Source organism: Pleurodeles waltl, chromosome 2_1, assembly GCF_031143425.1.
Source record: "Pleurodeles waltl isolate 20211129_DDA chromosome 2_1, aPleWal1.hap1.20221129, whole genome shotgun sequence".
Lineage (NCBI taxonomy): Eukaryota > Metazoa > Chordata > Amphibia > Caudata > Salamandridae > Pleurodeles > Pleurodeles waltl.
In genome coordinates, this window is record NC_090438.1 from 709,469,105 (window position 1) to 709,492,459 (window position 23,355).

Below are 23,355 nucleotides of genomic sequence, written 5' to 3' on the forward strand. Positions count from 1 at the left end.
TCCTTCAGAATAGCAGTCCAGAAGAATGGCAATCCTTTCAGCAGCACAGAAGTCCTTCTTCCTGTCAGAGACTTCACAGGTCCAGACGTGTACTGAAGTGGTGGTGTCTGATGCCCTTCTTTTATACCTAGGTGCCCTAGTTCAGGAAGGTGGGAGAAGCTTCTAGACAGTGTCTTTGAAGTGCATGGAATTCCCTACCTCCACGCCAGGCTCCAAGCTGGATGAAGTGCAATGCAGCGTCATTCAGCTCTTTGTGTGAAGAGAGGACACAGCCTATTGATGTGTAAGCTGGGCTGTTGTCCAGCTCTTCCCTCCCATCCTGCCAGTGATGACCCATCCAGTCCGCCTAAACTACCATTGTCTGTGGCTGTTTAGGAGGAATACACAAAGCCCAACTGTCAGCTACACTCAGTCATGTGACCCAGGGAAGCTGCAGGCACCAAATGGCTAAGGCTAGAAAATGGTAAATTTGTAGAAGTGGCATTTTCAGAATTGTAATTTAAAGTCCAACTTCACCACCATAAGGTAGGATTGTTCATTACAATTCCAAAGACACCAATCATGACCTGCTCCCATTTGGAAATTACAGCTTATAAAATGTAATAAGGCAACTCCAATTTTATTTTATGGGAGATCTGGCCTTCTAGTGGTGACAAATGAACTTAAAGGGATTCTGCTACCAGGACAGTTAAAAGTTAAAAGTACGTGTCCTGCATTTTGAAGACATTGCACCCAGCCCTCTTGGTGAACTATATTTAGTAAAAAAGGAAGGTTTGAGCCTGGCAAAAGCTTATTTGTCAGGTCGAAATGACACACAGGCACTGCAAGGGCATATCTGAGACATGTTTAGAGGGCTACTTAAGTGGGTGACACAATCATTACTGCAGGCCACTAGTAGCATTTAAATTACAGTGTCTAAGTACATATATAACCACTTTACAAGGGATTTATAAATAAATTAAATATGGCAACTGGATGCAAGCCAACATTACCATGTTTAGAAGAGAGAACACATGCACTTTAGCATTGATTAGCAGTGGTAAAGTGCTCAGAGTCCTAATGCCAGTGAAAGTGAGTTAAGAAAATAGAGGAGAAAGGCAACCTAGATCTTGAGATTTAATTCTATAGAGCACTTTCACAAAACAGAATGTTAAGTCACATCCTAATGAAAGGCATTACTCACACAGCAAGTGGCCTGCATACCTTGTCGAAGCTTGACTATTTCCTGGTGCCCCACATGCAGGTTTCTGATATAGGAAACCCTGCTTCCTTTCCAGCGGGATTTCAAACATTCATTGCTGTGTATGACGTAAAACACCAAGACGATGATGCAGGAGATGGGGTGGAGACTGGATGCCCATCCAGTAAAAAAACAGGCACAAATAAAATGTAAAAATGTGGGCTCAATGGCTTGTGCATTTTTTTGCCCCTGGTGCACTTGGGTACTGCAGAAGGGGCAGAAATGCAGAAGTTCATAACCAAAGGACCATTTAAGGAGGTAGTGCAGGGCTCACAAAAGTACTCCCCAGAATTCCACATTCCGATCCATTCCCCCTCCTTAAAGGGAGCTGGACAACAGGCTGCAGTGAGAGAAGGAATGGTGAAAGAAGAGTTTGACTTGGTGACTTTGTCTTTCAATGTTGCCCTAATCCCCAGAGCACACAATAGTTCGTGATTACACTTTCTACATTGTTGCAATTCATTTATCTCTCCAGATCTCTGCTAGGTGCACCTAAAGAGAGTGGGTCGAGTGCAGACAAGGTCAGTGTGACAATGTGATTTAATACAGCTTTAGGATTGACCAATTAATATAGAAGAATAAAAGAGAGGATGTATGGATTAAGGTTTACCTTAACGCAGACAGGTAATAAAGAACTAGGGGCCAGATGTACCAAAGGATTTCACCCATTCTGTGTCTATGGGAAAAAGCTTTCGTACATATGGCCCTAAATGCAATGTAAAAGTCCTCCAGACAGGTCTAACTCTAATCCATGTAGGGTCTACAACCCTTCTGCAGCATGACTCATACAGGGGACACACACTGTCAACTACTCACTCTCCTACATCCAGTGTTTAATTTCTAACAAAATAAGTGCCAGGGGCCTTGTCAGGACCCCACTACAGTTTGCATTTCTAAATGAGACAAACAGTGCCACTATGTGGCAGACTTTCCTAAGTGCTGGTGTTGACAATTAACTGCCAGCACTGGAAATCGCCAGCTCAAATTATTCACTGCCTGCGTCTGATTGTGTCAGAGTCATATCTAATTGTTGTCACAGTGGCAGGTGGTGTCTTAAAGAATGCAGTGTCACATTCTCTCAAAAGACATTTCAATCTGGCTTCATAGCTTGTTTTGAAAAAAAGACTTCCTTACCTGGCATGTGGGATAACTACCTTCAATTCATTGATGTGGGTGCTGCATCACTATGTTAGGGTTTGTACACAGCAAAGAGCATGTCCCCTCTCACTGCACTAGTGGGTTCTGTAATAGCTCCCTTTTAAACTTACTATTGAAAGCCTTTCTTGTTATCTCACCTTCCCCCCCCCCCCCTAGGCTTCTGTGTATGTTGTTTAATGTGCTGTTTTGTTTACACATTGGGCCTTGCTTTTACCAAGGCTTCTTTAAAACACTCCTCCCTAGGCCATGTGTTAATCCAACTCATTTGCATAATAACTGAAACTCTGCACACCTTTCAAGAACATGTGCAGCATGTGAGGACCACACCCAGCTCTTCAAACCACACCCAGCTCTGCACACCTTCCAAGAACATGTGCAGCATGTGAGGACCACACCCAGCCCTTCAAACCACACCCAGCTCTTCGAACCACACCCAGCCCTGTCTATAAAAGGCATCCCCCGAGCCTCACCCAGTGCTTGTGCTCGTCTACCTCCCGCTTACCTGAGAACAGATCCCTCGGCGCTGGCACTCCTGCTCTTTACAGACTTTCTTTGACTTCAATTGGCGCAGCTGCTGGCTCTTCCTTCTTCCGGTTTCCGGTTCCTCTTTGCCTCAGCCTCTCTCCTACGAGTAACCTGCAAAAGAGAAAGAAGACAAGGTTAGACTGATCAGTATCTCTTGCCAGCAACAAGTAAGTGCAAAACTTTTTATTACCTGAGGGAGCTTTGACGGCAATTTCTGGATTCGTGTATAGACAGTTTGAGGCGAAGTGCCTTCCACGAGCATTGTGATTAAGGCTCTTTGTTGCAGGATTATTTTGCAGGACTTTGTGAAGCGGACATTGGTTTTTTTCATGGAACTTTTGGGAATCGAACAGTGGAAACCATTGACAGCAAGGAAAACAGTAAATCATGGACTTGCACAAATTACATGCTGTATTTTGATGTAAAAGTACAGTTTGTTTTATAAAAGATTCTGGAAATATGCGAAAAGTGAGTCTGCTATTGGGAATTTAGGCTTTAGTTATATTATGATGAATGTTTGATATTGGTAATTCTGATAACGGTATTTGTTTAATTTTTTAGAAGCTTAACAGTAATAGAAAACACATCCCAGAGCAGTAACACATTCCAAACCTGGAAACTAGAGACCAGGATCCAAGAGGTACTTTTAGAAGAGAATTTCCAATAAATAAAGGGATAGTCAGGAACCCATTTAGGAATAGGTTGCACTTATCTGTTCTTTGTTTATGTTTCATTAGGCACCAGTTTCTACAGAAGTCAGAAAGGGCCGCAGATTTGTGCAGCACTTCAACAGTGGAAACGCAAGAACGGTGTTGTCTCTCTTTTTTTTATTTTATCCACTTCCCCCCTTCCCTTGAGCTTCTGTTCTTAGTGCACTGTTTTAAAAACTAGTGTGCTGGAACAAGCAGTTTCAGGGTGGGGTCGGATTGTCTTCAACCTCCATCAGAACTGAACAAGAACTCAGGTGAGCTGGGCTTTGACAGAAGCACAAGCCTTAAAAAATAATTTCAGTTCTGGTGGACGATGAATACCGGGGAAGAAATAGAGGGCATTGACGTCACGGATATGGCGCAGGCCCTAAATGAGGACTTGGCTCATAATGAATCAGTGTCTGGCATCTTGCAACATATGCAAGAGGAAATAGAGAGATTAAAGATGGAGAATACCTCTTTAAAACACGATTTAAGCAGGTATAAATTTAGGGGATCTCAGTGGAACACAGCTTCTACGCCTTTGTTTAAAACCTCCTCAGAGACAGGGGCGCCATCAAAACATACAACTTTGCCTTCCCCAGTTGAGGTTACTGTTAATGTTCCTAATGTTGTGCCCTTAGCAGCACCTGAACGTTTTCATGGAGATAGTAACAAATTCCATGTTTTTATCAATCAATGTCAATTACACTTCATTTGTAAGCCACAACAGTTCCCTACTGATGATACGAAAGTGGCATTCGTCTTGTCTTATTTGGGTGGCACAGCAGCCAATTGGTCAATTCCTTTCGTGGATAGAGATGATCCCATCCTCCATAATTAGAATCAATTTAAACGTACCATGACCAGCCTTTTTGCAAAACACACTGTCATGCAGGCAAGTGATAATGAGCTTTTAAATCTTAAACAAGGTAACAAGGATTTATTGACCTATCTCACTAGTTTTAATCGTTTACTCACCGAGACACAGTGGCCAGAAGAAAAGCGTGTCTCCCTTTTTTATAAAGGTTTGAGAGACGAGTTAAAAGGCGCGCTGGCTCATATCGTTGATTTGCCAAAAGACTATTCAGACTTTGTAGATTTAGTTGTGAAATTAGAACATAGACTAGGAGAAAGAAAGAGAGATAAATACAGACTGGAATCACGGTTAACTTTTATTAGACACGAGAAGAAAGACACAGATAATAAACTCCCTGAACCAGAGCCTATGCAAATAGGGACACTCAGAGGTCCACTCACATCAGAGGAAAAAGAAAGAAGGAGAACATTTCAATTATGTTTATATTGTGGCAGGGCAGGTCACTTTGCCAGAGAATGTCCAGTAAAGCCTAAAACTCCACGAAAGGGTGCTGTTTCCTCCACCTCCTCAACTGAATCGGGAAACGATTAAGCTCGACAAGGGGAGAGGTTACTTGTTCGAGAAAACATCTTAATCAAACCTCTAATGCTGCAGCCTTCAGGGTACCGCACATACCTAGACATTTCATAATTCAGGTCGTTTTAATTGTTACTACCCAAGTGAGGCATTCTCTCCCTGTCCTACTGGACTCAGGGGCGACAGGAAATTTTGTGGATAATAAGTTAGCTGAAATCTTAGGACTTCCTATGTGCCTAAAGCCTTGTCCAGAAGCAGTATGTGCAGTGGATGGGTCAGAATTGACCTCTGGATTAATCACAAAACAAACAAGTCCACTTGTTATGGTCTGTCAGAACGGGCACACAGAGGTGATTAGCTTTGATCTGATAGATACTCCTAATTTTGGTTTGATTCTCGGGGTACCCTGGTTAACAACTCATAACCCAAAAATTGATTGGGTGAATAGAACTGTTACTTTGGATTCCTCTTTCTGTAGAACCAATTGCTATCAAGAAGCAGGTACAGAACAGAGCACAGTATTACACTGTGCTAGTGTTACACAAGATGAACCAAGTCTCCCTCCTGAATATTCTGACTTTAAAGACGTCTTTGATCCAGTAAAGGCTAGTGTGCTGCCCCCACATCGGTCTTATGACTGCCGTATAGATCTTATCCCAGGGGCCCCTTTACCTAATAACAGAGTATATGCTTTGACTGACGAAGAAACCAAATACTTAAGAACCTACCTAGATGACCTACTACAGTCTGGGTTCATCCGTCATTCCACATCTCCAGTGTCATCTCCACTCTTTTTTATCCCGAAGCCGGATAAATCCCTGCGCGCGTGTATCGATTATAGAGGACTAAATAAGGCTACAATAAATAATAAATATCCTCTTCCTCTAATACCTGTGTTGTTGGATCAATTAAGACATTCTACTGTATACACTAAACTAGATCTGCGGGGAGCTTACCACCTGGTCCGAGTAAAAGAGGGGGATGAGTGGAAGACAGCTTTCAAGACAAAGTTTGGTTTATTTGAGTACACAGTAATGCCCTTTGGGTTATGTAATGCCCCTGCGGCCTTTCAGTTCTTTATAAATGAGGTCCTACACGAATTCCTGGACGTTTGTGTCATAGTATAGATAGACGACATCCTCATTTACTCTAAGAACTCAGAAGAACATACCCAACATGTTCGTGCAGTATTATCAAAGTTAAAAGAAAATCATCTTTTTGCTAAGTTAGAAAAGTGTACTTTTAATGTCAACAAGGTGGACTTTTTAGGATACTGCCTGTCACCTCAAGGAATAACTATGGATGTAAAGAACATCAGTGCTATTGCTGATTGGCCAGAACCATCCTCTGTAAAAGATATTCAGAAATTTCTGGGTTTCGCCAATTTTTATAGGAGGTTTATTGCACATTTTGCAGACATTGCAGCCCCAATAACTACCTTGTTGCGGAAAGGGCAACGATTTCTTTGGACTGATGAGGCGGCACACGCCTTTCAACTCCTAAAACAAAAGTTCACTTCAGCCCCAATTCTGAAACATCCTGATCCTGACTTGCCCTTTTTTGTTGAAGCGGATGCTTCACAAGTAGCTTTAGGAGGAGTTCTCTCTCAACGAGATGCAGTAGATGGCCAGTTACATCCTATAGCCTTCTATTCCAAAAAGTTATTACCAGCTGAACAAAATTACACTGTGGCTGAAAGGGAACTACTAGCTATCAAAGTAGCCTTTTCAGAATGGAGGCACCATTTAATGGGAGCCAAGTACCCAGTTACAATCTTTTCTGACCATAAGAACCTACAGTTTTTTGGATCACTTAAAGCACTAACACCACGTCAGATGCGCTGGTTAAATTTTTTTAGCACATTTGACTTTGTTATAACCTATAGACCAGGTGCACAACAAATTCAATCTGATGTGTTATCTAGATACGGACATACCTCAGACATGAAACAAGATAAAATAGGAGAACCCATTATTCCTCCCCAAAAGTTGTTGGCACCAGTACAACAGAAGGATTTCATCATAGATCTATATAATGCACACATGCAAATAGCACCTCAGGATTGGTTAAAGGATTCCCATAACACAATACAACGAGCTTTATTGTATCACGACAACATGCTGTTAGTGCCCACCTCTGAATTACAAATACAGGTGATAATTTGGCATCACGCCTCACCGTTGGCAGGTCATCCTGGTTGGGTAAAAACCCTGGAAAATGTGCAAAAACACTTTTGGTGGGACACTATAAGAAAGGACATTAAGCAATTTGTCACTACCTGTCCAATTTGTGCAAGACATAAATCTTCTCATAAGGATCCTGACGGCTTGTTAATACCAATGCCAACACCCAAACAACCTTGGCACACTGTGAGCGTAGACTTTATTGTAGGTTTACCACCTGTAAAATCCTTCACAACAGTGTTGGTTATAGTGGATTTTTTATCTAAAATGGCACATTTTGTACCATTACGGAAATTACCCACGGCGGCAGAATTTGCCGATATTTTTATAAGGGAAATTGTGCGATTACATGGTTTGCCAAGCAAAGTGGTCTCAGACAGAGGGAGCCAGTTCAACTCCAGATTTTGGAAAAAATTATGTGAAAAACTGAAAATAGATGTGGCCTTATCCACTGCTTTCCACCCAGAGACAGATGGACAGACTGAACGACTGAACCAAACCTTACTTCAAACGCTACGTTGTTTATTGGCTGATTATTCTAGTGAATGGTTGGAAGCTCTTCCTGTAGCAGAGTTTGTTTATAATAATACTGAGCATTCAGCTCTACTTTGCTCACCATTCTATTTCTTCCAGGGGTATCATCCAAGAGCTATACCCATTTTGTTAGAAGATTCCCTGTTGCCTACAGTAACGGATAGACTAACGAGGTTAGGTGACATACAAGACAAAGCCAGGAAACATTTATTAAAGTACAAGGAAAGCATGAAAAGACAAGCAGACAAACACAGGTCTGAGGCCCCAATGTATAAAATTGGTGACAAGGTATGGCTCTCCACAAAAAACCTAAACATAGAGGGATCCCGAAAGCTGCAACCACGTTTCATTGGACCCTTTAGTATAACTGCCATAGTAAACCCGGTAACAGTAAAATTAGATTTACCAAAAGAATATCCAGTACATACTACATTCCATGTGTCCTTGCTTAAGCCGTACAACTCAAAAACCCGACCTGAACCACCACCTCCACCCACACCAATTAAAGGAAATCTGGAATATGAAGTGAAAAGCATAAAAGACTCAAAAAGAATTAGTGGACGTCTGTTTTATTTAGTAGAATGGAAAGGATATGATGAATCTGAGAATTCATGGGAACCAGCATCATATGTACATGCCCCACAGCTGATTAGACGGTTTTATTTAAAAAATCCAGGAAAACCCCGTCCTGTAGGAGGGCCTTTGAGGGGGGCAACTGTTAGGGTTTGTACACAGCAAAGAGCATGTCCCCTCTCACTGCACTAGTGGGTTCTGTAATAGCTCCCTTTTAAACTTACTATTCAAAGCCTTTCTTGTTATCTCACCTTCCCCCCCCCCCCCTAGGCTTCTGTGTATGTTGTTTAATGTGCTGTTTTGTTTACACATTGGGCCTTGCTTTTACCAAGGCTTCTTTAAAACACTCCTCCCTAGGCCATGTGTTAATCCAACTCATTTGCATAATAACTGAAACTCTGCACACCTTTCAAGAACATGTGCAGCATGTGAGGACCACACCCAGCTCTTCAAACCACACCCAGCTCTGCACACCTTCCAAGAACATGTGCAGCATGTGAGGACCACACCCAGCCCTTCAAACCACACCCAGCTCTTCGAACCACACCCAGCCCTGTCTATAAAAGGCATCCCCCGAGCCTCACCCAGTGCTTGTGCTCGTCTACCTCCCGCTTACCTGAGAACAGATCCCTCGGCGCTGGCACTCCTGCTCTTTACAGACTTTCTTTGACTTCAATTGGCGCAGCTGCTGGCTCTTCCTTCTTCCGGTTTCCGGTTCCTCTTTGCCTCAGCCTCTCTCCTACGAGTAACCTGCAAAAGAGAAAGAAGACAAGGTTAGACTGATCAGTATCTCTTGCCAGCAACAAGTAAGTGCAAAACTTTTTATTACCTGAGGGAGCTTTGACGGCAATTTCTGGATTTGTGTATAGACAGTTTGAGGCGAAGTGCCTTCCACGAGCATTGTGATTAAGGCTCTTTGTTGCAGGATTATTTTGCAGGACTTTGTGAAGCGGACATTGTTTTTTTTCATGGAACTTTTGGGAATCGAACAGTGGAAACCATTGACAGCAAGGAAAACAGTAAATCAAGGACTTGCACAAATTACATGCTGTATTTTGATGTAAAAGTACAGTATTTGTTTTATAAAAGATTCTGGAAATATGCGAAAAGTGAGTCTGCTATTGGGAATTTAGGCTTTAGTTATATTATGATGAATGTTTGATATTGGTAATTCTGATAACGGTATTTGTTTAATTTTTTAGAAGCTTAACAGTAATAGAAAACACATCCCAGAGCAGTAACACATTCCAAACCTGGAAACTAGAGACCAGGATCCAAGAGGTACTTTTAGAAGAGAATTTCCAATAAATAAAGGGATAGTCAGGAACCCATTTAGGAATAGGTTGCACTTATCTGTTCTTTGTTTATGTTTCATTAGGCACCAGTTTCTACAGAAGTCAGAAAGGGCCGCAGATTTGTGCAGCACTTCAACAGTGGAAACGCAAGAACGGTGTTGTCTCTCTTTTTTTTATTTTATCCACTTCCCCCCTTCCCTTGAGCTTCTGTTCTTAGTGCACTGTTTTAAAAACTAGTGTGCTGGAACAAGCAGTTTCAGGGTGGGGTTGGATTGTCTTCAACCTCCATCAGAACTGAACAAGAACTCAGGTGAGCTGGGCTTTGACACACTACTTGTGCTTTTGGAATTCTTTGTAGCCTTTGGCACGGTGGATCACCACCTGCTAGTAGAGCTCTTACCACAGTTTTATGGACACCAGAAACCCCCTTAAGATGTTTTTCTCTTTTTAAATAACAAACATAGCAGGTCACAATGCTTCTAACAAAACAAAATGATGATGGACGGAGTGCTGACAATGCAAACACTCACCCCCAGTCACAGATCTGGGTTTAATCCATCGTTTTTTTGCTGCCCATGCCATTTCAGTTTGGACCCAGCCATATGCAAATCAGTCTTGACCCTGTTCCCTATGGGAACAGTCCAGCCCGAACTGCCAGGCCAGGTCTTCCCTGGACTGGAAACAAGCATCCTGGGACCGGTTTCGGAGTTTCACCCCTCATCAGCCAGGCTAGCTTGAATCCAGTGGCATGGGAAGCACGGGACCCACGTCTGGGCATACCCTTCCCACTTAGGGCGACATTAGCAAAACAAAATGATGATGGACGGAGTGCTGACAATGCAAACACTCACCCCCAGTCACAGATCTGGGTTTAATCCATCATTTTTTTGCTGCCCATGCCATTCCAGTTTGGACCCAGCCATATGCAAATCAGACGTGGGTCCCTTGCTTCCCATGCCACTGGATTCAAGCTAGCCTGGCTGATGAGGGGTGAAACCCCGAAACCGGTCCCAGGATGCTTGTTTCCGGTCCAGTGAGGACCTGGCTTGGCAGTTCGGTCTGGACTGTTCCCATGAGGAACAGGGTCAAGACTGATTTGCATATGGCTGGGTCCAAACTGGGGTGGCATGGGGAGCAAAAGAACGATGGATTAAACCCAGATCTATGACTGGGGGTGAGTGTTTGACAATGTTCAGCATTCCGTCCATCACTTGTTGTTTTTCCACAATGCTTCTAAGACAGAGTTAATTATTCTTTGTTGTGAAGGGAGACCTTCCTTAACTTCTCAACCCTCAACCAACAGAGAAAATCTTGACATAATTTTAGATGCTGAATCGTCCATTGAACCACTGATCACTGCTGTGGTGAACTATTACTTCCAGTCCTGGCACCAAGCAATGGTACCACACCTCCTCAGTATTGTAGGAAACGGACTTTCTACCATGAAAACAGTGAATTATCTTCAAGGCTCTTCCAATGGAAGCAAAGAAATCAATAGTTGAGAGTGATGGTATTGGGAGGGGAAACTTTGGTTAGAGGGGTGTGACTCCGACATGGAACAATAATTTGTGGCATCTGCCCCTGTCAGACTGCAGTGCCGTGGTGGATGGATTGCTAGGCCTATGTTTTCCAGAGGTAGGAACAACAGAAGGCCCCCCCCCGTCAAAAATACAGCAATTCCGCCATCCCAGAATGAGAACTGTGAGGTTGGTGATACAGGAGCTCTCCTATATGACCTGAGAGGTGAAAACACCCCGTGGGCAAATCTGGTAAAATTACATTTTACCCATTTTTTACAACCTCATCGCACACAATAGTGGAAAAGATATTGAAACAATACACCACTACATTTCATAAGATACAATGTTTTCAAAAAGTTCGTCTTGACTGTACCTGGTTTGAGTAATGGTTGGCGTCTGGAAGACACTGACACATTTCTATGCAAAATTCATTGAGCTTGACTGCATAGAGGGGGATAGACGAAAATGTAAAACAAATATCTTTTCAAATGTCATACTAATGATAAATGTTCCCACATGGAAACCCACGTGTAACACCCACAGTTTACGCTCCCTGGGTGCTTCCTTGCTTAGCACACGTCTCCCTGCGTTTCAGTGTCTTTGCCTCACACTGTAGATTGGTAAAGAGTGGGGCGGGGGTGGCCCCTTCAACGGTGTGTGCTCGCTGTGACGTCAGGGCGTGGGTAGCCCCAGGGCACACTTTTTATGCTAGACCTGCGGCATGGTGCTGTGTTCTGTTACATGCAGCCTGCAGAGCCTCGCGCTGATTCCTTCCAGCAGAGACCAGCACCTGGACAGCAGGAGCTCCGCGTCCCTCACAGCTGCGAAGATTCACTTCATCCCTGCGCTCCATTCACCTACCATCGGAAACACTGTGTGTGCTCCGGCAGGGTGAGTTATTTTATGGCCTCAATCTATGTCTCGTTGATTTACGACCACGAGTCCTTAGTAGTTTAGGCAAACTGTCTCTTAAAGCAAGAAAAATACCGGCTTTAGTAAAAGTGTATGGAACTCAATGACAACTTTCTGCTTCTGTGAGAGTACTTTGGAACAGCTTTGCAAAACATTCGTCAGGCTAGCACAAAGTACAGGGCCATGGCATGTAGTTCTTTTATGGTATGTGTAGAACTCCGCGTGCAAGTGCCATTGCGCACTTAAGAGTTAAAGTGAGTAGTCGTAGTTTTGAAATGGTGCAAACCAAATGATCATCTATAAAGATGTGTTTATGACTACTTTAAAGGGTGGGGACTCGATGATTACTTCGACGCGATGACGCCGTGGCTTTCGCTTGTACCGCTTTATAGTATAGATACGTTTACCTGCACATTAAGTACAGCTTATCACCCCTCCTGGCGTGACCCACTGTGCCTGCACGTGTACCTGCTCCCTCACCCCGGTGTACTGTAGGCAGCAGCTTTCCTCATGAGCACGGCGCTAGCACCTGGACATCACTGTACCAGAAATTATTTCACTTCTGAAAATGGAGATTGTTTGGGGGTGGAGAACACCTGGCCATGGCTGAAGATTCCATCCGCTTGCTCCTTAAACAGTTGGTGCCGTTAGGGATGAGTGGCTGGCCATATGAAGCGTGTGCTTTGTAGTTCAACATCATGCTTAAAACTCTGTCACTCAATGGCAATCGAGGGCAGCTATACCTTCGTTTTCATTGTCAATGGTTCTGACGTTTGTGCCAGGTAAACGGTAGCCATAAAATCATTTTGTATTACTACTACCAATTCAAATTGTGAGCGTGATCCCAAGGTATGTGTCAGCCATCGTCCATTTAAAACGTGCGAGTGAGACTTGTTGCAATAGTTCCTTCCCCAATTTCAGCTCCGTAAAAGCAACTGCCTAACACATTCAGTATAAAACAAGCATTGGCAATGTCTGTACGTGTGGCTTTTTTGTAGAAGCAGAGTGACACACAAAATCCATTCAAACGATGTAGATGGGATGTATGTGAGCTGTGTGCATTTATTCGGGGCTATGCACAAAGGTATCTTACAATTGTGAGTAACTTACACGTGTAAGTTTACTCTTACACTTTTGAGTAACTTTATTACTTTGAGCTGTTCACAAAATTAGAGTGTAAACTTACTCAACATTGTAGACTTACACGTCTCCCCCCCCCCCCCGAAGAAAGGGGTGGAGCCAAATTTAAACTTATATAAATATCATACAGGGAAACCTACACAAGTTTAACCTGAAAGAAGTGTCAAAATATTTTTAGATTAAGTATTATTTTAAAACTTTATATATATTTATTGATTGAACTTTATATTTTTATTTTAAATGTAGAACAAAAGAGAAACACTGTAGTAACTTTAGAAGTGCAGTTTGTGACTAGCAATAGGCTTACTCTTTTGTAGGTAGTTGCACATCCCTCCATAAACCCCTGCCTGACCCTCCCTCAATCCCCCGTTACTCCTTCCTAATCCCCTCCCATTTAGTTGTAAGTATTGCCCAATTTCCAGCCACTCCCTTCTATCCTGCCCACATTTACTATTAAAACATGTACTACCTTTGCGGAGACTCTGCAGTCGGGCAGAGATCTCCGCACAAAAAAATATAGAAGAGGTGGAGGTGGAACATAGGTTGTGAGAGAAAATAAGTGCAAAGACCAGTACTACCTCATGCTTACTGTATCTATCGCCCCACTGGACAGCACTCAGCAGAGGATATCGCCCACCTATCCTCATTACAATGTGATGGTTGGAAAATTCGAGCATGCCCTGACAGCTACTATTGGAAAAGGGGAAACTTGAGAAGGCCATGATGATTACTAAGTGCCACACTCTGCAGTCTATAAAGAAAGGAGCAACACACTTTATGTTGCCAAAACACCGGCATGACCATGGGATGCAGTCAATTAACATCACCCTGTTGCACCACACTAATGTCCTTCTGCCATGCCTATAAGCGCTTCATGGGCACCACACACAATGAGACCCCTCAGGACTGGCTTTAAAATGTGTGCACATTGCAGAGGCAGGTCGCACACTATCATACAGTGAAGGTTACGGATTGCATCCTGGCATACCTATTGAGTCAATTTGTGTGTGCCCACCTCTTGCTAATAAAATCATGGCGAAGACAGAATAAAGGCACACAAGTGTACATCACACATCGCCCGCACAGATAGTGAAGCAATTTCTTTTTTGTGGAAATATATGAGTGCACCAATTCACAATTTGACACACCGCTATAGTGTCATCCTAATTTATGGAGTAGTGAGGGCAGATATTCAATGACCAGGTAACTCTCTGCTCCCAAGTTCTGGCAGTTAACCTTTTGTTGTCGCAATCACCCCTATCTTTTTGGGCTGCCTGTCTGTCACGGTTTGTTGAAAAGTTCATCAATCATTCTGAAATACTGTATTTAAGTTGAATAAACAGGAGAACGTACTCTGGCAGGTTTGAGCAAAAACATTTGATCTCTCATTGTGGCAAAATAAACAAGGTTTAGGGAATCAAAACGATTCAGTGCAGCTCTTTCTGGCAACATGCTAAAATTAAGTAAGATTTTAAAATGGAAAAGGCAACCATTAAACTCGGCTGTAGTTTTTCGTCAATGTGTTGCCAATTTTTTTTCATATTCTTGAAAGTCTGGTTTCAGGTTACATGTAGCGCACACATGCAGTGCATGAGGTCCCTCCAGAATTACTAGGGGGCTCCGAGTGAGACGAGTGTGCGTTACAATATGTTAAGTTATTTTCGTTTGGGGACGTATTTTGAGAACGAAATAGAGCAGCACATTATTTTATTAGTTGTTTTTCTAGAAGTGCTTTGTATATTTTTCTATTAAAAGATACTTAAATAGATAATACACATGTCGGCCCAGTTTCTCTTAAGTCTGGGAGGTGATATTTTCCATTCCAAATGAGACAGTGCGTGCCTAAACCTATACATAAAATAAGCACTTGGTTAACATGCGCCAGCTATTGGGTGAAGGACTGGAACCGTCGAGTACGAAAACAGGTTCCAGGGCGGCGGGGTTAGCCCCCCTGCACGGGTTCCAGTTCCCACCAGGCCTGTGTGTCACTCGTGGCACCCGACGCAGCAAGAAGGGCATCCGGGTGAACCAGGAATCAGGGACCAAGCCAGCGAGTGCAGCCATATCAGGATACATACAACCAAGGGGCCCCTACGACCCACTACAGCGGGCCAGGCAAGTCCACTGAAAGGTGCTTCACTTCTCCGTCAGTCTCAGGGGCAGCATGCAGGTGAACAGGTATGGGCAGACCACAACACCGCAGTTCACCCAACGGACTTCCGTAGAGTACTCACTGGTCGCAGCCTAGAGACAGGAGGGTGAGCCCTCACTGGGGAGCCCAAGGCTCACTACCCCCACAGGTGGCGTCACCTGTCCACCGAGGCGAGGCCTGCAGCACCACATGAACATGTCCACAGGGAGCCATGGGCGCCCCCGCCCCCCCCCCCCCCCCCCCACTCACCCCCGCGTCCCCACTCAGCGCACAGCAGGGGCTGGACATTTACAGTCCAGCCACTGCTGGGGCTCCAGCCGATGTCACCCCAGTTCGGCTGCACCCTGGGAAAGACCAAGCCTCAGGCATCCGCGGCCAGCACTGGGGAAGAGGTGTCCTGTCCACTCAGCCTCCCTCCAATCTGGACTGTCCTGCTCCTGCAGCAACCGTCTCGCAGGGCCTCACCCTCCACCGGCTCCAGCAGGGCTTGCACGGGCCCCCAACACCAGGTCAACCTGCCCCTCGTGTGCTGACCAGGGGGCCCGCTCTCATGCCCCGCCTGCCTTCTGCAGCTCCTCACCTCCTCTCCTCCCATCTCCTGGGGAGGGGGGGGAGGGAGGGTAGCGGTCATTACTCCCGGTAGGTCTCCTAGTCGCCTTCCACACGGCAAGAGGTGCGCGAATTTGGCCCCGGGGTATCGTCCAACGTGCCGACACCAAGGCCCAGCCCCTCACATCAGGGAGCCCAGGTGCAGGCAGCGCTGGTTGCACAGGCAGTCCCAGCGTCCCCGGGCTACACCGCCCAACAGGCCCACGCACAAGAAAGCCCCGACCCCACTTCCAGGCGGCTGGGCTCTCGATCGCCGGGTCTACAACAGGATATTTGACAGGCTGACCCAGAGCTCCTGAGTTAGGTGGTCGACATCTTAGCCAGTTAGACTATGCCCCAGCCATGGTTTTTCTGAAACATTGTCGTGGCAGCTGCCAACCCCTTGCAAAAAAAATAATAATAAAATAAAAAGCAAAATATATATTTTTGCTCTCCAAAACCACACTTTACCAAAGTAGTCAGTGGCTCTAAAGGGAACTAGTTTGTGTGCAAAAGTGCTGCTTGTGAAAGAGCAGAATGCCATCACTCTCAGTGAAGTTAGTCAATGGCATAAGTTGTCTGACCTGTTGCCCCATGCTGTGTGCTGTAGTGGGCGAAATTAAAATCTGAGTGGCACAACAATAGACCAATACATAAAGAGGCGGACTGAAAGCCCTTATAAGTGAGTATATTATACACATAATTGTACTCAATTTTTATTACACTAATAGTGAATAATACAATGTCATTTACTACTAGTATAACAACACATTTGCAGAAAACAAGGCGTGGAGCCCCAAATGACACACATAAGGATGAGCAGCCCCTGTGTTTCTGGCACTGATTTTGCCACCTGAGTCCGGGGTCGCAAGTGCTGTGCCAGTGGTTGCAAGGCAGAAGCCAGGGGTCGCAGGTACAACCTCTGACACCCCCTAAAGGACATCCATGATTGTAATTTTATGGCCACAATGGTTAGGTGGCAGTAAGTTTTTTCTTTTCCTTTTATATTTGTGGCATATCGTTGTTTAAAAGTAAAAAAAAAACTATTGCTCCAGCTTGTGAAGGCCATACTTATTGGCTTTGCCTACCTTTGTCAGAGCTAGCTTCAGTAACCTATTGCATAGGTTTACTTTGTCGGAGGGTCACCAGTTCAGGTTGGGGCATCCCTTTTGGGGCAGAGCCAAGGCTAATTTGCATATTGTTGGCCATGTCTAAATTGGCATAGATGAGCTAAAAAGCAGAATTAAATACAGATGGTTTGTGGTATTTAAGTGCTTCTTAGTGTAAATCTGATAAATTATTGCCTAATTTCGATGATCAGAATGGGTTGAGAAATCTTGTGAAATTCTGGTGCTATTCAGGACACTGGTGCCAGTGTCTGCTGAGCGATGTGTGAAATATCAATATCTTGCAGCATTTTTATGGCAGAGCATAATGACACACATGTATTTGTGTCACAGTTTGGGTTGTAAGCAACTAGAGTTTAACTTTCTGCCAACCTATTTCTTTGTCTGCTTCTGTTTACTAAATTTGCCCCACCAATTTTAGGTTCATTTGCAACATTTCAAACAGACATTTTTTTACCCTGTTTAGGACTGGCTTGAGAGTAACAGTGAGTGAGTCACAAAAAATATATTAGAGTAGGAGTGAGTACAAGTGAGTGACACAGTATGAATGAGTCAGAGGAAGAGCGAATTTGAGTGACTGTGAATATGTAAATGCTAGAGTGAGCTATAGTATGTGACAGTGAGAGAGAACTATAGAGTGAGAGTAAGAGTGAGTTCAAGAGAGTTAGTGACAATGAATGAGTCAGAGCAAGTTAGTAATGATGAGTAGGTGAGAATGAGTGATTGAGTCAGAACACGTTAGTAATGATGAGTAGGTGAGAATGAGTGATTGAGAATGAGTGATGAGTGAATATATGTGAGTGAACATAAGTGAATATGTGGTATTATGCTTGTGATTCCGCACCTTGCCCTGACATATTGAAAGTAATTATTGTCTGTTGGAAAATAGCAACTCTTAGCATGATAGGCAACTGTGACAAAATGCTGAAGCCTAGAGGTAATTATTGACATAAAGGTAAAACACTTGTACAGGCATACTAGAGGTAATTGAAACTGAAAGCAATTATTTGGATAACGGCAAACTACTGGTACTGACATACTAGAGGCAATTCTTGGCATATAGGGCACACATGGAAAATGCTGGAGCTGGCATAATTGATTAAATTCTTGGCATATGACACCCATAGTAAAATTCTAGCACCAGCACTTTGGAGGTAACTATTGCCATGACTGTGGTCAACAATGGCATATTAGAGGACAGTAACCATGACAACGTGTTGGCCCTAACACACTGAGGTATTTTTTAGATACTGGTCACCCATGGTATATGGATGGCATTAATAACAACATTCTGGCCTTGGTATATTGTATGTAATTTCTGGATGAAGAGGGTACCAATGGCAAAATGCTGGCTCCTGCACAAGTGAAGTCATGTTTGGCAAATGGGGGGACACCCACAATGCATTCTGAAAAAAATATTTAACTCCTCTGGAGTGACAGGTTTCATTGAGTTGACACACTATGAAAGAACTTGAACGTGTAATGAGTGTCTTTTCAGAGCTTGTGGCTTTTTAACAAATTTATGTAAAAACTGTGGTTTAAAATGCACTTTTCAACCCCATTAAAAAAACAACTCTTTGCACTTGCTTCATGCACTTACTACATTTGAGGGCTAGCATTATGCCTTTTAAATTTTAAGGGTCACATCAGCACCCTAATATAGGATATATCTAAAAATAAACATGTGTCCCTGATGCCTTGCTATAGTAATAATTCAGTTATTATAGAACTTCAGTGATATTACTTACTGTGGTGTTGTCAGTGTTAAGGTCATGTGACTTGACCTCCTGGGATCCTTCAGGGTAAAAGGTTATATGATGCCAATACAAGTGATGTCTATAATGTCAAAAGGCATGTGGAGTCACTGTAACCTAAAGACATAATTTAAACACAAAAAGATGATTGACAAAATGAAAAAAACAGTTAAAGGATGAAAATAAAATTGCACTGGAAAAAATAAAGTATTGGTGGCTCACCAACCCTGGCACTGAAGTGTGCTTCTTTTTAGGTGTATGCACATATGTAATCAGGTGAAACATTGTCACTTGTGGTGCAAGAGTAGCTAAAGTGGGCTGACCCATTGTCCCATTCTTGATGCTGATGTGGGCAGAAGCTACATGTGAATAGCAGTTAAGCAGGCAATGAGTAAAGACGGCTGACTCAAATCCCTCTAATATGTTTATGTATTTTTAAGTATTTCGTTTTAAAGACATGATGCTAGCAAAACAGTTTAAACTGTTTCTAAGTCAGTCCTAGCAAACGATGGACATATCTTTAAAGGTATAGGGGTGTCACTGCCTATGAGTAGAGAATGTGATATAGGTGCACAAAAAGCAGTTTCTAACTAATCCATTCCTGACTACCCTGCTTTCTAGAAATTATCTGTATGAACGGAAGCCTCAAAATCGATGAATGCCATTTGATAAATGTACTGTTTTTCAATATGTATTCATCAAATGGCTTTTACATTAGGATCATATTGTATCTGTCTCTTTATTTTGTATTTGTTTGTTTGTTTTAAAAGCTTATCAGCCATCTTCTCCTACAGTTGACCTCTTCCTCTTAAATGTTTCTGCTGTTTTTTGTTGTCTGCTTCTGCATATACCTTAACTCCTCCTGCACCTCATCATTTCCTCCCACTTACCATCCATTTTCAAATGTTTGCATCTGCCCCTCTCCCTTTCTTCTCAAGAATAGATCTCCACTTCCCTTACCTCCTCTATCCCACAACCCCTTGCCACTTTCCTCTTTTGCTACTGTTCCTCTAGCACCCTCCTTCACTTTATTTTCTTTCCATATTGTCCTCTTCCTTTCTTAATTCACTTTTTTGCTGAGATTTATACCGTACTATATTCTTGGTCTCCATTTCTTCACTTCTGTCATGGTAAAAACAGAAAAAATACTTTTGTTATGTAAACCTAACACAAAATGTTATGTTGACATTTACTATCCAATTCAATTCAAATCATTGTTTCTGTTGGATAGTTTCAAAACGTAACACAGTGTTCTATGGGTGGCACATGGGTGTTGCTATATCACCACCCATGGGTTGTGATGCAAATTCCTGTCTACAAACATTCGCAGATAGGAATTTGTACCAAGCTCTTAAGACTGTGGCCCTCATTCTGACCTTGGCGGGCGGCGGAGGCCGCCCGCCAAAGTCCCGCCGTCAGATTACCGTTCCGCGGTCGAAAGACCGCGGCGGTAATTCTGACTTTCCCGCTGGGCTGGCGGGCGGTCGCCTTCAGACCGCCCGCCAGCCCAACGGGAAAGAGGCTTCCACGATGAAGCCGGCTCGGAATCGAGCCGGCGGAGTGGAAGCTGTGCGACGGGTGCAGTTGCACCGTCGCGTATTTCACTGTCTGCGCAGCAGACAGTGAAATACATGTAGGGGCCCTCTTACGGGGGCCCCTGCAATGCCCATGCCAGTGGCATGGGCACTGCAGGGGCCCCCAGGGGCCCCGCGACCCCCCCTACCGCCAACCGGATCCCGGCGGTCCGACCGCCGGGATCTGGATGGCGGTAGGGGGGGGTCGGAATCCCCGCGGCGGTGCAGCAAGCTGCGCCGCCGCGGAGGATTCAATGGGGCGGCGGTACACTGGCGGGACCCCGCCAGTGGTGCCGGTCCGACCGCGGCTTTACCGCCGCGGTCGGAATCCCCATTGGAGCACCGCCGGCCTGTCGGCGGTGCTCCCGCGGTCCTCCGCCCTGGCGGTCAAAGACCGCCAGGGTCAGAATGACCACCTGTGTCTTTCCTATTGTACTACTTTTCATGCGTGCTGCATTGAAGAGCACACACACAAAGCAGATAAATTGTTCAAGGATGGTTTTTGTAATGAAATGTTCCACTTCCAGGAACTATTCCTTACAGAACATACGCACACCCTTTCACTATGACACAAGGGTGTGTGCATTGGCACATAGAAGCCTAAGCTGCGCCAGGGAGAGAGAAAAACAGCGTCACATCCTCGTAGACATAGGGCCTGATTCTAACTTTGGAGGACGGTGTTAAACCGTCCCAAAAGTGGCGGATATACCACCTACCGTATTACGAGTCCATTATATCCTATGGAACTCGTAATATGGTAGGTGGTATATCCGCCACTTTTGGGACGGTTTAACACCATCCTCCAAAGTTAGAATCAGGCCCATAGTGCTGTCTGCTCTCTATTTTCATGTGACTTAGGGTAACAACTTAAATTGCTGTGCTGGATTGTGTGAATTTTTCATAAATCTTGGTCTAAAATGCTCACTTAGAAACTGATGGACTGGCCACCAAACCGATGGAGTGTCAGGCACATTTTCATCAAAAGTGCTCCTGTAGAAACAACAGAAGTACTTCAATTAAGAATGGTCTCCATCCTAGCAACTCAGTCAGCATTTGTCTTTTAATTATACAAATCCCCAAAGCATGACTTTTTTTTACTAAACAAAGAAACAACAATCAGGCACCAAGGGTGTTTTCTTCTAATGCATAGGTGACAGTTTCTCTCGTTCCTGACTGCCATGCCTTTGAAGGCAGGTACCAGTAGGAGAATATATTACTGTCATAAACAGGGCAGGCTTGTCGATGCTGGTAAACCGAACGCCATGTAGCAGTTGGATCAGAGACAAAGGCCCACATTTAGGGGGGCCTAGCACCATTCCAATGCCACATTAGCATAATTTTTGTTATGCAAATGTGGCGTTCGACGGCCAAAAATGCTGCGCCATATTTATAAAGTGGCACAATGTTCAAAAGGCTGTATTACAAACTAGTATACAGGTTAATGTAAACAATCCTCAAAAACAGACTATAGAGATACTGGACCACCATAGGGTGACCTAAACATTGGAAGAAACATAGGGCCCTCGTTACAACCTCGGTGGTGTTCTCAAAAGATCGCCGAGGCAGCGGGTGCCAGAATACCACCAGTGCTGGCGGTATTTCTGTCTCCCTATTTCGACTTTTCCGCTGGGCCAGCGGACAGTAACAGTGTTACCGTCCGCTGGCCCATCGGAAAAGTCACATCAACATTGCTGCCAGCTCGTAATAGAGCCTGCGGCAATGCTGATGTGCAGCGGGTGCAAATTCGGGCAGTGAAATGCGCGATGGGGCAATGCCTGGGGGCCCCTGCACTGCCCATGTCAAGTGCATGGGCAGTGCAGTGGTCACCAGGGGCACCCCAACTCCCCCTTACCACCAGCCTTTCCATGGTGGTGTTTACGACCGTGGCCAGGCTGGCGATCAGGGACTCATAATCCTCAGGACAGCGGCAATATAGTGGAGGGGCCGGCGGTATGGCCGTGGCCATTGCGTCATAATAGCTGGACGAACAATGGCAGTCTGTTGGCGGTGTTACCGCCAGCTTAATGCCGGCCGCCAGGGTCATAATGAGGCCCATAGTCTTATCAACATTGAACATACAAGGCACTCTATACATGCTACACAAAACAATAACAGAACTACTTGATTGTTACTAAATACATGTAAACCGCCACTCAACATTGAAACAAATCAAATGCATCAAGTTAATACCAATTAGGAAATCTCTAAAGGAATGTCACTAACTGCCGTATACCGGGTAAGTTAGATTTGGAGGCAAAAAGTAAAAAGCAAAAATATTTTGGCAAAGTAACCTCTGGGCCACCTGAAGACTAACTGAGACTGGTAGAACATAAGTAAAAATAGACAGCATCAATATTTGAAGTTCTTTAGAGAGTCTTCTCAAAGGGTCAGGAAAATCCTAAGTCTAACTTTCAGGATAAAAGATAGTTGAAAAGGAAAACACAAGCATTTATACCTACAGAAGTCCATAGGGATATTTAGTCCATGCAAAATGGTCACCAGAAATAGTGACAAAAAAGGGCAAAGGAATTCAAGAAGGTCTTTGGTCATCAGCTTTAGAGAAAAATGACAAAGTGCCCTTGGGGAATGAGCAATGCTTGAGGATTCAAGTGAGGCAAAAAGAGGTCTGCTCTTAAGCAGGACCAAGCAAAGAGTGCTCTGAATTCATCCAGGAATGATCAATTAAAATCCACAAATTGTTCTGATTCGTTGAAAAGTTCCCAATTTTGGATCAAACAATTCCATCCTCCAATCGGAAAATATCACATGTTGGGCATCTGCACCAATTCAAAATTCTCCTAACATTGTCATGGGAAAGAGGTCCATCTTCTTCGCCTGTACTCAGTTTATAACTATTTTATTAGACAAAGGAACATGCTGTAGAGTATTTTGTAAAAGGTCTCTAGCATCAAACGTTACAGTAGTTGTATGGCCTCAAGAACAGTCACGTTACTTACCCATTATAAGAGCAATGAAGGCTGCTAGTACTGCAACA

The 23,355-nt window shown here is 44.0% G+C and overlaps 1 protein-coding gene across 1 annotated transcript in view; it reads left to right on the top strand.

Annotated features, from left to right (window-relative positions):
* The first annotated feature begins 11,829 nt into the window (after positions 1 to 11,829).
* Positions 11,830 to 23,355, top strand: part of LOC138267863 (collagen alpha-1(XXI) chain-like) — a 603,972-nt gene continuing 592,446 nt past the window's right edge. The window contains exon 1 of the mRNA XM_069217091.1: positions 11,830 to 12,004. The gene's annotated coding sequence lies outside the window, so the exon portion shown is untranslated. The remainder of the gene's footprint in view (positions 12,005 to 23,355) is intronic.